We start from the raw sequence: 13846 nt of genomic DNA, 5'->3' as shown, positions 1-13846 counted from the left end.
CATTGAGTCAGTGATGCTATCCAAACAGCTCACACTCTGTTGTCCTCTTCTCCTCTTGCCCTCAATCTTTCCTAGCATCCAACTTTTTCCCAGTGAGTCAATTCTTCACGTGAGGTGACCAAAGTATTGGAGCTTCAGGTTCAGCATCACTCCATCCAAGAACTATTCAGGATTGATTACTTTTAGGATAGATGGGATTGATCTCCTCGCTGTCCGAGAGACTCTCTAGAGTTTTCTCCAGCACCATAATCTGAAAGCAACAATTCTTTGGCTCTCAGCCTTCTTTATGGCCCAACTCTCACATTCCTACAAAAATACAGGAAAAAATCATAGCTTTCACTATATGAACTTTGGCAGCAAAGTAATGTCTCTGCTTTTTAATATGCTGCCTAGGTTTCTCACAGCTTTCCTTCCAAAGAGCAAATGTCTTTTAATTTCATGGCTGCAGTCACCATCCTCAGTGATTTTGGAGTCCAGAAAAATAAAATCAAACACAGTTTTCACTCCATTTATTTGCCATAAAGTGAGGGCACTAGATGCCATGATCTGGTTCCTCTGCGTTTTCTCAGTCCAGCTTGAACATCTGGAAATTCACAGTTCACTTACTGTTGAAGCCTGACTGGGATAATTTTGAGCATTACTTTACTAGTGTGTTAGATGAGTGTAATTGTGCGGCATTGACTTTCTTTGGGATTGGAATGAAAACTGACCTTTTCCAGTCCTGTGGCCACTGCTGAATTTTTCAAATTTGCTGGCATATTGATTGAGGCAGTTTCATAGCATGATATTTTACGATTTGAAAGAGCTCAACTGGAATTCCATCACCTCCATGTGCTTTGTTCACAGTGATCCTTCCTAAGGCCCATTTGACTTTGCATCCCAGGATGTCTGGCTCTAGGTGAGTGATCACACCATCGTGGTGATCTGGGTCATGAAGATATTTTTTGTATAGTTCTTCTGTGTGTTCTTGCCACCTCTTCTTAATATCTTCTGCTTCTGTGAGGTCCATACCAATTCTGTCCTTTATCGAGCCCATCTTTGCATGAAATGTTCCCTTGGTATCTAATTTTCCGGAAGAGATCACTGGTCTTTCCCATTCTATTCTTTTCCCCTATTTCTTTGCATTGATTACTGAGGAAGGCTTTCTTATTTCTCCTTGCTATTCTTTGGAACTCTGCTTTCAAATGGGTATATCTTTACTTTTCTCCTTTGCCTTTCACTTCTCCTTTTTTCTCAGCTATTTGTAAGGCCTCCTCAGACAAACTTTTTGCCTTCTTGCATTTCTTTTTCTTGGGGATGGTCTTGATCACTGCCTCCAATACAATGTCATGAACATCCATCCATAGTTCTTCAGACACTCTGTCTATCAGATCTAATTCCTTGAATCTATTTGTCACTTCCACTGTACAAACATAAAGTATTTGATTTAGTTCATACCTGAATGCTCTAGTGGTTTTCCCTACTTTCTTCGATTTAAGTCTGAATTTGTTAATAAGGACTTCATGATCTCAGACACAGTCAGCTTCCAGTCTTGTTTTTGATGACTGTATAAAGCTTCTCCATCTTTGGCTGAAAAGAATATAATCAATCTGATTTTGGTTTTGACTATCTGCTGATGTTCACGTGTAGAGTTTTCTCTTGTGTTTTTGGAAGAGGGTGTTTGCTATGACCAGTGTGTTCTCTTGGCAAAACTCTGGTAGCCTTTGCCCTGCTTCATTTTGTACTCCAAGATCAAATTTGCCTTTTACTCCAGGTATCCCTTGACTTCCTAATTTTGCATTCCAGTCCCATATGATGAAAAGAGATTCTTTTTTGGTGTTAGTTTTAGAAGGTCTTATAGGTCCTCATAGAACCATTCAACCTCAACTTCTTCAGCCTTATTGGTTGGGTCATAGAATTGGATTGCTGTGATACTGAATGGTTTTTCTTGGAAATGAACAGAAATCATTGTGCCGTTTTTGAGTTTGCACCCACATACTGCATTTCAGACTCTTTTGTTGACTATGTGGACTACTTCGTTCCTCTAGGGATTTTTGCCCGATGCTTTTGAACTGTGGTGTTGGAGAAGACTCTTGAGAGTCCCTTGGACTGCAAGGAGATTCAATCAGTCCTTTCTGAAGGAGATCAGCCCTGGGTGTTCTTTGGAAGGAATGATGCTAAAGCTGAAACTCCAGTACTTTGGCCACCTCATGCGAAGAGTTGACTCATTGGAGAAGACTCTGATGCTGGCAGGGATTGGGAGCAGGAGAAGAAGGGGACAACCGAGGATGAGATGGCTGGATGGCATCACGGACTCAATGGACGTGAGTCTGAGTGAACTCTGGGAGTTGGTGATGGACAGGGAAGCCTGGCGTGCTGCGATTCATGGGGTCGCAAAGAGTTGGACATGACTGAGCGACTGAAATGAACTGAACTGAACTGAGTAGATATAATGATCATCTGAATTAAATTTTCCCATGCTGTCCATTTTAGTTCACTGATTCATAAGGCTTATATGTATAGTTTTTAATAAGAAAAAATATTTTAAAAGATAAACTATGACAAGTAAGGAAATGTTATTTCATTAGGGCTGCAATGAAATATAACCAAAGCTAACTGCAGGTGCAAATCAACTGACTTTTTTAGTGATACTCTAAGGGCATCCAATAGAGTTACTTTATTTTATTTTTTTTTATGTAAAGTATGTTCAATAAAACTTGTTCACTTAGAACATTGTAAAAACTAGAATCTACTGGACAGGAAAAACACCTTTTTACACAGCTTACTTTTAGTGAACTTTAAAAAAACTCTCATAACTATAGATGGTCTCAGATGCCAACTGGCAGGTGCTTCTGAAAGGAATTGTAATTCCAGTGATTTTTGTTACATAATTTTAACACATGGAGGAATTTCCTCTGCTGGAATCAAGTTACTACTATATTGGTGTTTACATTTAGAGTCCTGAGTGTGTTAAAGCCTAGCAGTCTTGATCATTAAACCTAAGAAGCATTATTTTACTTAAAATAATAGAGTTATTTTAGCCACCTAGTAGTCACATTTATCTAGAAAGCATCACTATGAACAAAGCTAGTGGAGGTGATGAAATCCCAGTTGAGCTATTTCAAATCCTAAAAGATGATGCCGTGGAAGTGCTGCACTAAACATGCCAGCAAATTTGGAAAACTGAGCAGTGGCCACAGGGTTGGAAAAGGTCTGTTTTCATTCCAATTCCTAAGAAAGGCAATGCAAAAGAATGCTCAAGCTACTGCACAATTGCACTCATCTCACACACTAGTAAAGTAATGCTCAAAATTCTCCAAGTGAGGCTTCAACAGTACATGAACCATGAAATTCCAGGTGTTCAAGTTGGTTTTAGAAAAGGCAGAGAAGCCAGTGATCAAATTGCCAATGTTCGCTGGATCATCGAAAAAGCAAGAGAGTTCCAGAAAGACATCTGTTTCTGCTTATTGACTATGCCAAAGTCTTTGACTGTGTGGATCACAACAAACTGTGGAAAATTCCTCAAGAGATGGGAATACAGACCACCTGACCTGCCTACTGAGAAATCTGTATGCAGGTCAGGAAGCAACAGTTAGAAACAGACATGGAACAACAGACTGGTTCCAAATCGGGAAAGGAGTATGGCAAGGCTGTATATTGTCACCCTGCTTATCTAACTTATATGCAGAGTACATCATGAGAAATGCTGAGCTGGATGAAGCACAATGGAATCAAGATTGCTGGGAGAAATATCAATAACCTCAGATATGCAGAGGACACCACCATTATGGCAGAAAGCCAAGAAGAACTAAAGCGACTCTTGATAAAAGTTAAAGACAAGAATGAGAAAGTTGGCTTAAAGCTCAACATTCAGAAAACAAAGATCATGTCATCCGGTCCTGTCACTTCATGGCAAATAGATGGGGAAACAGTGGAAACAGTGTCTGACTTTATTTTGGGGGGTTCCAAAATAACTGCAGATGTTGATTGCAGCCATGAGATTAAAAGACACTTACTCCTTGGAAGAAAAGTTGTGACCAACCTAGACAGCATATTAAAATGCTGAAACAGGGGGGCGGTCCTAAGATGGTGGAGGAATAGGACGGGTAGACCACTTTATCCCCCACAAATTCATCAAAAGAACATTTAAACTCTGAGTAAATTCCACAAAACAACTTCTGAATGCCGGCAGAGAATATTAGGCACCCAGAAAAGCAGCCCATTGTCTTCAAAAGGAGGTCGGAGAAAATATAAAAGACAAAAAAAAAGAGACAAAAGAGGTAGAGATGGAGCTCCATCCCAGGAAGGGAGTCTTAAAAGAGAGAAGTTTCCAAACACCAGGAAACACTCTCACTGCCAAATCTGTGGCGAGCCTTGGAAGCACAGAGGGCAAAATAACAGGGAGGAAAAATAAATAAATAATTAAAACCCACAGATTACGAGCTCAGCGGTAACTCCCCCAGTGGAGAAGCAGCGCAGATGCCTGCATCCACGACTAGCAAGTGGGGGCTGGGCAGGGAGGCACAGGCTGCATTGCTTAGAGTAAGGACCAGGCCTGAATGCCTGAGGGCAATCAGAGCAAACTAACTTGGGCTAGCAAACCACACTGTGGGATAGCTACCACGTGAAAAGCCCTAACCTAAGACACCACTAGAACTGCACACAGAACAAAGGATTGAACACAACTAGCTGGCTGCAGACCATCCTGCTCCAGTTATAGGCAGCCAGAGCCAGAAGGGGGCAATTGCAGCCCCAGAGAGACATTATCTACCAAACTGCAAGCAGGCTTCTTTGCTAACTAAGACTTCCTAGGGTTCTGGACAGTCAATATTCACCTGAGAAGGAGCACCAGTTGTATACCCAGAAAACCGAGCGGCAGGGACATGGGAGGCAATAAGTCACAGCAACCACGCTGACAAAACACCTCATCACCTGAGCTGTTCGGACCTGGAAAGGACACAAAACGCCGGCCCAATGGAGTCTGCGCCTCTGAGGACTACCCGAGTGCCTGAACCTGAGTGGCTTAGTTAGACCTGGGAGGTGCATGCAGCCCAGGGCCAGCATTGGACAGTTCCCAGCAGAGCAACCTAGAGCCTGAGCTGTGTGGGCAGGAAGGGCACATGCGCCAAAAGCAGGGGCAGACCCACTATGGCTGAGACACTGCAAGCACATGCCAGTGTTATTTGTTTGCAACGTCCCTCCCTCCCCACAGCATGACTGAATAAGTGAACCTAAAAAAAGTGTCCACCACCACCCCGCTTGTGTCAGGGCAGAAATCAGACACTGAAGAGACCAGCAAACAGAAGAAGCTAAAACAGAGGGAACTGTCTTGGAAGTGACAGGTGCAATAGATTAAAACCCTGTGGTTAGTACCAACTACATAGGAAGGGGCCTATAGATCTTGAGAAATATAAGCCTGACCAAGGAACTATCTGAAAATGAACTGACCCCACACTGCCCACAACAACACCAGAGAAAGTCCCAGAAATATTTTTACTATTTTTACGATCATTCTTTTTTTTTTAATTTATTTATTTTTATTTTTATTTTTTCTTTTTTTTAATTTTAAAATCTTTAATTCTTACATGCATTCCCATTTTAACATTTTCAAATTTTTAAGTCCTCAATTACTTCTTTAATTTTCATTTTTATAACCTACTCTTACTTTTCAAAAAAAGGCCCAGAAAATTTTTAAAAAGGCCCTATTTTTTAAAGCAAACTTCATATTTTTTAATAATTTTTGTGACTTTTTTTTTCTTTTCTTTAATATTTTATTTTTGAAAATCCAACCTCTACTCTAGATTTTTAATCTTTACTTTTTGGTATTTGTTTTCAATTTTGTACCTTTAAGAACCCAATCTTCAGTACCCATTTTTAATTTGGAGCGAGATTACTGGCTTGACTGCTCTCTCCCCCTTTGGACTCTCCTTTTTCTCCACCAGCTCGCCTCAGTCTCATCCCTCCCCCTTCTCTTCTCTACCCAAAGCTGTGAACCTCTGTGTGTTCCAGACAGTGGAGAACACTTGGGGATCTGATTACTGGCTGGATCTGTCTCGCTCCTTTTCATTCCCCTCTTTTATCCTCCTGACGACCTCTGTCTCCTTCCTCCCTCTTCTCTTCTCTTTTAACTCCATGAACATCTCTGAGCAGTCCAGACTGTGGAGTGCCCATAAGGAAGTGATTACTGGCTAGCTTGCTCTCTTCTCTTTTGATTCCACCTCATCTCAGTCGGGTCACCTCTAACTCCATCCTCCCTCTTCTCTCCTCCATGTAACTCTGTGAACCTCTCTGAGATTCCCTCAATGTGGAGAAACTTTTTATCTCTAACCTAGATGTTTTATCAACAGTGCTGTATAGAAGGATAAGTCTTGAGACTACTGTAAAAATAAGATTGAAAACCAGAAGCAGGAGGCTTAAGTCCAAATCCTGAGAACACAAGAGAACTCCTGATTCCAGGGAACATTAATCAATAGGAGTTCATCAAATGCCTCCATATCTACACTAAAACCAAGCACCACCCAAGGGCCAACAAGTTCCAGAGCAAGACATACCACGCAAATTCTCCAGCAACACAGGAACACAGCCCTGAGCTTCAATATACAGGCAGCCCAAAGTTACTCCAAAACCATTGACATCTCATAACTCATTACTGGATTCTTCATTGTACTCCAGAGAGAAGTAATCCAGCTCCACCCATCAGAACACCAACACAAGCTTCCCTAACCAAGAAACCTTGACAAGCCACCTGTACAACCCCACCCACATTGAGGAAACTCCTCAATAAAGAGAACCCCACAAACTGCCAGAATACAGAAAGGCCACCCCACAAACAGCAATATAAAGAAGGTGAAGAGACAGAGGAATACCCAACAGGTAAAAGAACAGGAGAAATGCCCACCAAACCAAACAAAAGAGGAAGAGATAGGGAATCTACCTGATAAAGAATTCTGAATAATGATAGTGAAAATGATCCAAAACCTTGAAATACAAATGGAATCACAGATAAAAAGCCTGGAGACAAGGACTGAGAAGATGCAATAAAGGTTTAACAAGGACCTAGAGAAAATTAAAAAGAGTCAATATGTAATGAGCAGTGCAATAAATGAGATCAAAAACACTCTGGAGGCAACAAATAGTAGAATAATGGAGGCAGAATATAGGATTAGTGAAGTATAAGATAGAATGGTAGAAATAAATGAATCAGAGAGGAAAAAAGAAAAACGAATTAAAAGAAATGAGGACAATCTCCGAGACCTCCAGGACAATATTAAATCCTACAACACTCGAATCATAGGAGTACCAGAAGAAGACAAAAAAAAAAAAAAAAAAAAAGACCATGAGAAAGTACTTGAGGAGATAATAGTTGAAAACTTCCCAAAAATGGGGAAGGAAATAATCACTCAAGTCCAAGAAAAACAGAAAGTCCCATACAGGATAAGCCCAAGGCAAAACACTCCAAGACACATATTAATCAAATTGTTAATCTTTGTTAAAGATCAAGCACAAAGAACAAATATTAAAAGCTGCAAGGGTAAAACAACAAATGACACACAAGGGGATTCCCTTAGGATAACAGCTGATCCTTCAACAGAAATTCTTCAGGCCAGGAGGGAATGGCAAGACATACTTAAAGTGATGAAAGAAAATAACCTACAGCCCAGATTACTGTACCCAGCAAAGATCTCATTCAAATATGAAGGAGAAATCAAAAGCTTTACAGACAAGCAAAAGATGCGAGAATTCAGCACCACCAAACCAGCTCTCCAACTAATGTTAAAGGATATTCTCTAGACAGGAAACACAAAAGGGTGTATAAACTTGAACCCAAAACAATAAAGTAAATGGCAATGGGATCATACTTATCAATAATTACCTTAAACGTAAATGGGTTGAATGCCCCAACCAAAAGACAAAGACTGGCTGAATGGATATAAAAACAAGACCCCTATATATGTTGACTACAAGAGACCCACCTCAAGACAAGGGACACATACTGACTGAAAGTGAAGGGCTGGAAAAGATATTCCATGCAAATAGAGACTAAAAGAAAGCAGAAGTAGCAATACTCATATAAGATAAAATAGACTTTAAAACAAAGACTGTGAAAAGAGACAAAGAAAGACACTACATAATGATCAAAGGATCAATCTAAGAAGAAGATATAACAATTATAAATATATATGCACCCAGCACAGGAGCACCGCAATATGTAAGACAAATGCTAACAAGTATGAAAGGGGAAATCAACAATAACACAATAATAGTGGGAGACTTTAATATCCCACTCACACCTATGGATAGATCAACTAAATCGAAAATTAACAAAGAAACACAAACTTTAAATGATACAATAGACCAGTTAGACCTAATTGATATCTATAGGACATTTCACCTCAAAACAATGAATTTCAACTCTTTCTCAAGTGCACACGGAACCTTCTCCAGGACAGATCACATCCTGGGCCACAAATCTAGCCTTGGTAAATTCAAAAAAATTGAAATCATTCCAAGCATCTCTTCTGACCAAAATGCGTTAAGATTAGAACTCAATTACAGGAGAAAAACTATTAAAAATTCCTACATATGAAGGCTGAACAACACGCTTCTGAATAACCAACAAATCACAGAAGAAATCAAAAAAGAAATCAAAATATGCAAAGAAAAGAATGAAAATGAAAAAAACAACCCAAAACCTGTGGGACACTGTAAAAGCAGTGCTAAGGGGAAAGTTCATAGCAATAGAGACATACCTCAAGAAACAAGAAAAAAGTCAAATAAATAACCTAACTCTACACCTAAAGCAACTAGAAAAGGAAGAAATGAAGAACTCCAGGGTTAGTAGAAGGAAAAAAATCTTAAAAATTAGGGCAGAAATAAATGCAAAAGAAACAAAAGAGACGTTAGCAAAAAATCAACAAAGCCAAAATATGGTTCTTTAAAAGGATAAATAAAATTGACAAACCATTAGCCAGATTCATCAAGAAACAAAGGGAATCAAATCAATAAAATTAGAAATGAAAATGGAGAGATCACAACAGACAACACAGAAATACAAAGGATCATAAGAGACTACTATCAGCAATTATATGCCAATAAAATGGACAACTTTGAAGAAATGGACAAATTCTTAGAAAAGTAAAACTTTCCAAAACTGAGCCAGGAAGAAATAGAAAATCCTAACAGACCCATCACAAGCATGGAAATTGAAACTGTAATCAGAAATCTTCAAGCAAACAAAAGCCCAGGTCCAGATGGCTTCACAGCTGAATTCTACCAAAACTTTAGAGAAGAGCTAACATCTATCCTACTCAAACTCTTCCAGAAAATTGCAGAGGAAGGTAAACTTCCAAACTCATTCTATGAGGCCACCATCATCCTAATACCAAAACCTGACAAAGATGCCACAGAAAAAGAAAACTATAAGCTAATATCATTGATGAACATAGATGCAAAAATCCTTAACAAAATTCTAGCAATCAGAATCCAACAACACATTAAAAAGATCATATACCATGACCAAGCGGGCTTTATCCCAGGGATACAAGGATTCTTCAATATCCACAAATCAATCAATGTAATACACCACATTAACAAACTGAAAAATAAAAACAATATGATTATATCAATAGATGCAGAGAAAGCCTTTAACAAAATTCAACATCCATTTATGATAAAAACTCTCCAGAAGCTGGAATAGAAGGAATATACTTCAACATTATAAAAGTTATATATGACAAACCCACAGCAAACATTATCCTCAATGGTGAAAAATTGAAGCATTTCCCCTAAAGTCAGGAACAAGACAAGAGTGCCCACTTTCACCACTACTATTCAACATAGTTCTGGAAGTTTTGGCCACAGCAATCAGAGCAGAAAAAGAAATAAAAGGAATCCAAATTGGAAAAGTAGTAAAACTCTCATTGTTTGCAGATGATATGATCCTCTACATAGAAAACTCTAAAGACTCCACCAGAAAATTACTAGAGCTCATCAATGAATATAGTAAAGTTGCAGGATATAAAATCAACACACAGAAATCCCCTTCATTGCTATACACTAATAATGAGAAAGTAGACAAAGAAATTAAGGAAACAATCCCATTCATCATTGCAACGAAAAGAATAAAATACTTAGGAATATATCTACCAAAAGAAACTAAAGACCTGTATATAGAAAACTATAAAACACTGATGAAAGAAATCCAAGAGGACACTAATAGATGGAGAAATATACCATGTTCATGGATTGGAAGAATCAATATAGTGAAAATGAGTATACTATCCAAAGCAATCTACAGATTTAATGCAATCCCTATCAAGCTACCAACGGTATTTTTCACAGAACTAGAACAAATAATTTCACAATCTGTATGGAAATACAAAAGACCTCGAATAGCCAAAGCAATCTTGAGAAAGAAGAATGGAACTGGAGGAATCAACCTGCCTGACTTCAGGCTCTACTACAAAGCCACAGTCATCAAGACAGTATGGTACTGGCATAAAGACAGAAATATAGATCAATGGAACAAAATAGAAAGCCCAGAGATAAACCCATGCACCTATGGACACCTTATCTTTGACAAAGGAAGCAAGAATATACAATAGATTAAAGACGATCTCTTTAACAAGTGGTGCTGGGAAAACTGGTCAATCACTTATAAAAGAATGAAACTAGAACACTACCTAACACCATACACAAAAATAAACTCAAAGTGGATTAAAGATCTAAATGTAATACCAGAAACTATAAAACTCTTAGAGGAGAATTTAGGAAAAACACTCTCCGACATAAACCACAGCAGGATCCTCTATGACCCACCTCCCAGAATAATGGAAATAAAAGCAAAAATAAACAAATGGGACCTAATTAAACTTAAAAGCTTCTGCACAACAAAGGAAACTATAAGCAAAGTGAAAAGACAGCATTTGGAATGGGAGAAAATAATAGCAAATGAAGCAACTGACAAACAACTAAGCTCAAAAATATACAAGCAACTCCTGCAGCTGAATTCCAGAAAAATAAACAACCCAATCAAAAAAATGTGCCAAAGAACTAAATAGACATTTCTCTGAAGAAGACATACAGATGGCTAAAAAACACATGAAAAGATGCTCAACATCACTCATTATCAGAGAAATGTAAATCAAAACCACAATGAGGTACCATTTAATGCCAATCAGAATGGCTGTTATCCAAAAGTCTACAAGCAATAAATGCTGGTGAGGGTGTGGAGTAAAGGGACCTCTGTTACACTGTTGGTGGGAATGCAAACTAGTACAGCCACTATGGAGAACAGTGTGGAAATTCCTTTAAAAACTTCAAATAGAACTGCCTTATGACCCAGCAATACCACTGCTGGGCATACATACTGAGGAAATCAGAAATGAAAGAGATACATGTACCCCAATGTCCAGCGCAGCACTGTTTATAATAGCCAGAACATGGAAGCAACCTAGATGGCCATCAGCAGATGAATGGATAAGAAAGGGGTGGTACATATACACAATGGAGTATTACTCAGCCATTAAAGAGAATACATTTGAATCAGTTCTAATGAGGTGGATAAAACTGGAGCCTATTATACAGAGTGAAGTAAGCCAGAAAGAAAAACAGCAATACAGTATACTAACACATATATAGAGAACTTAGAAAGATGGTAACAATAACCCTGTATGAGAGACAGCAAAAGAGACAAATGTATAGAACGTCTTTTGGACTCTGTGGGAGAGGGTGAAGGTGGGATGATTTGGGAGAATGGCATTGAAACATGTATAATATCATATGAGAAACCAATTGCCAGTCCAGGTTTGATGCAGCATACAGGATGCTTGGGGCTGGTGCACTGGGATGATCCAGAAGGATGTATGGGGAGGGAGGTGGGAGGTGGGTTCAGGATTGGGAACACGTGTACACTCGTGGCAGCTTCATGTTGATGTATGGCAAAACCAATACAATATTGTAAAGTAATTCAGTTCAGTTCAATTCAGTTCAGTCTCTCAGTCGTGTCCGCCTCTTTGCAACACCATGAACCGCAGCACGCCAGGCTTCCCTGTCAATCACCAACTCCCGGTGTTCATTCAGACTCATGTCCATCGAGTCAGTGATGCCATCTGGCCATCTCATCCTTGGTCGTCCCCTTCTTCTCCTGCCCCCAATCCCTGCCAGCATCAGAGTCTTTTCCAATGAGTCAACTCTTCACATGAGGTGGCCAAAGTACTGAAGTTTCAGCTTTAGCATCATTCCTTCCAAAGAAATCCCAGGGCTAATCTCCTTCAGAATGGACTGGTTGGATCTCCTTTAGCCTCCAATTAAAATAAATAAATTTAAATTTTGACAAAATAAAGAAAATAATAAATAAATAGAATGCAAAAACATTACCCTGCTAACAAAGATCTGGCTAGTCAAGGCTATGGTTTTTCCAGTAGTCATGTATGGATGTGAGAGTTGGACTATAAAGAAAGCCGAGCCCCGAAGAATTGATGCTTTTCAACTGTGGTGTTGGAGATGATTCTTGAGAGTCCCTTGGACTGCAAGGAGATCCAACCAGTCCATTCTAAAGGAGATTGGACCTGAGTGTTCATTGGAAAGACTGATGTTGAAGCTGACACTCTCATACTTTGGCCACCTGATGAAAAGACCTTACTCATTTGAAAAGACACTAATGCTAGGAAAGATTGAAGGCAGGAGAAGAAGAGGACAACAGAGGATGAGATGATTGGATGGCCTCACAAACTCAATGAGCATGAGCTTGGTAAACTCCGGGAGTTGGTGAAGGACATGGAGGCCTGACCTTCTGCAGTCCATGGGGTCGCAAAGAGTCATACACAACTGAGCAACTGGACTGAACTGAACTGATTCACATGTATAGCTACATTTTAAAATCAAATCACTATTATTTTCATTCAAAAAGACTTTTTTCCAAGAAAATTTTGCTATAATTATGTGGAAGAGCATTCTATGTTGTCTTCTATAATTTTATGTTTTATGCCTTATATTTACATCTTTAAACTACCTTGAATTTATTTTTTATATAGTGTGAAGGACTGTTCTAATGTCATTGATTTACTTGTGCCTGGTCAGCTTTCCCAGCACCACTTGTTGAACAGATTGTCTTTTCTCCATTTTATATTCTTGCTTCTTCTGTCATAGGTTAATTTACCAAAGGTACATGGGTTTATTTCTGGGCTTTTTGTTACATTGATCTATGTATCTGTTTTTGTGCCAATACCATCCTACTGTGATAACTGTAACTTTCTAGAATAGTCTGAAGTCTGGAGAGGTTATGCCTCCAACTTTGTTCTTTTTCCTCAGAATTGTTTTACTAATTCCGAGTCTTACATGATCCCATATAAAGTTTAGGATTATTGTTCTAGGTCTGTGAAAAAACGTCTTGAGTATTTTGACACAGATTGCATTAAATCTGTAGATTGCTTTGAGCAGTATGACCATTTTAATTATATTAATTCTCCCAATCCCCAAGTACAGGGTATCTTTCCATTAGTTTGAATTATCTTCAATTTTCTGAATAAATATTTCATCATTTTCAAAATATAGGCCTTTCACCTCATTGCTTTATTCCTAGGTCTTTTTTTTTTTTAATGTGACTTTTAAAAGGATTTTTTTTAAGTTTCTCTATATTGTTAGCATACAGAAATGTAACAGATTTCTGTATATTAAACTTAGATCCTCCAATCTTAATTCATGTATCATTTCTAATAGACTTAAATTGAAGAAAGTAGGGAAAACCACTAGACCATTCAGGTATGACCTAAATCAAATCCCTTATGATTATACAAGGGAAGTGAGAAATAGATTTAAGGGCCTAGATCTGATAGACAGAGTGCCTGATGAACTACGGAATGAGGTT

This window comes from Ovis aries, chromosome 3 (genome assembly GCF_016772045.2).
Source record: "Ovis aries strain OAR_USU_Benz2616 breed Rambouillet chromosome 3, ARS-UI_Ramb_v3.0, whole genome shotgun sequence".
Lineage (NCBI taxonomy): Eukaryota > Metazoa > Chordata > Mammalia > Artiodactyla > Bovidae > Ovis > Ovis aries.
This window is presented reverse-complemented; position numbering follows the sequence as displayed.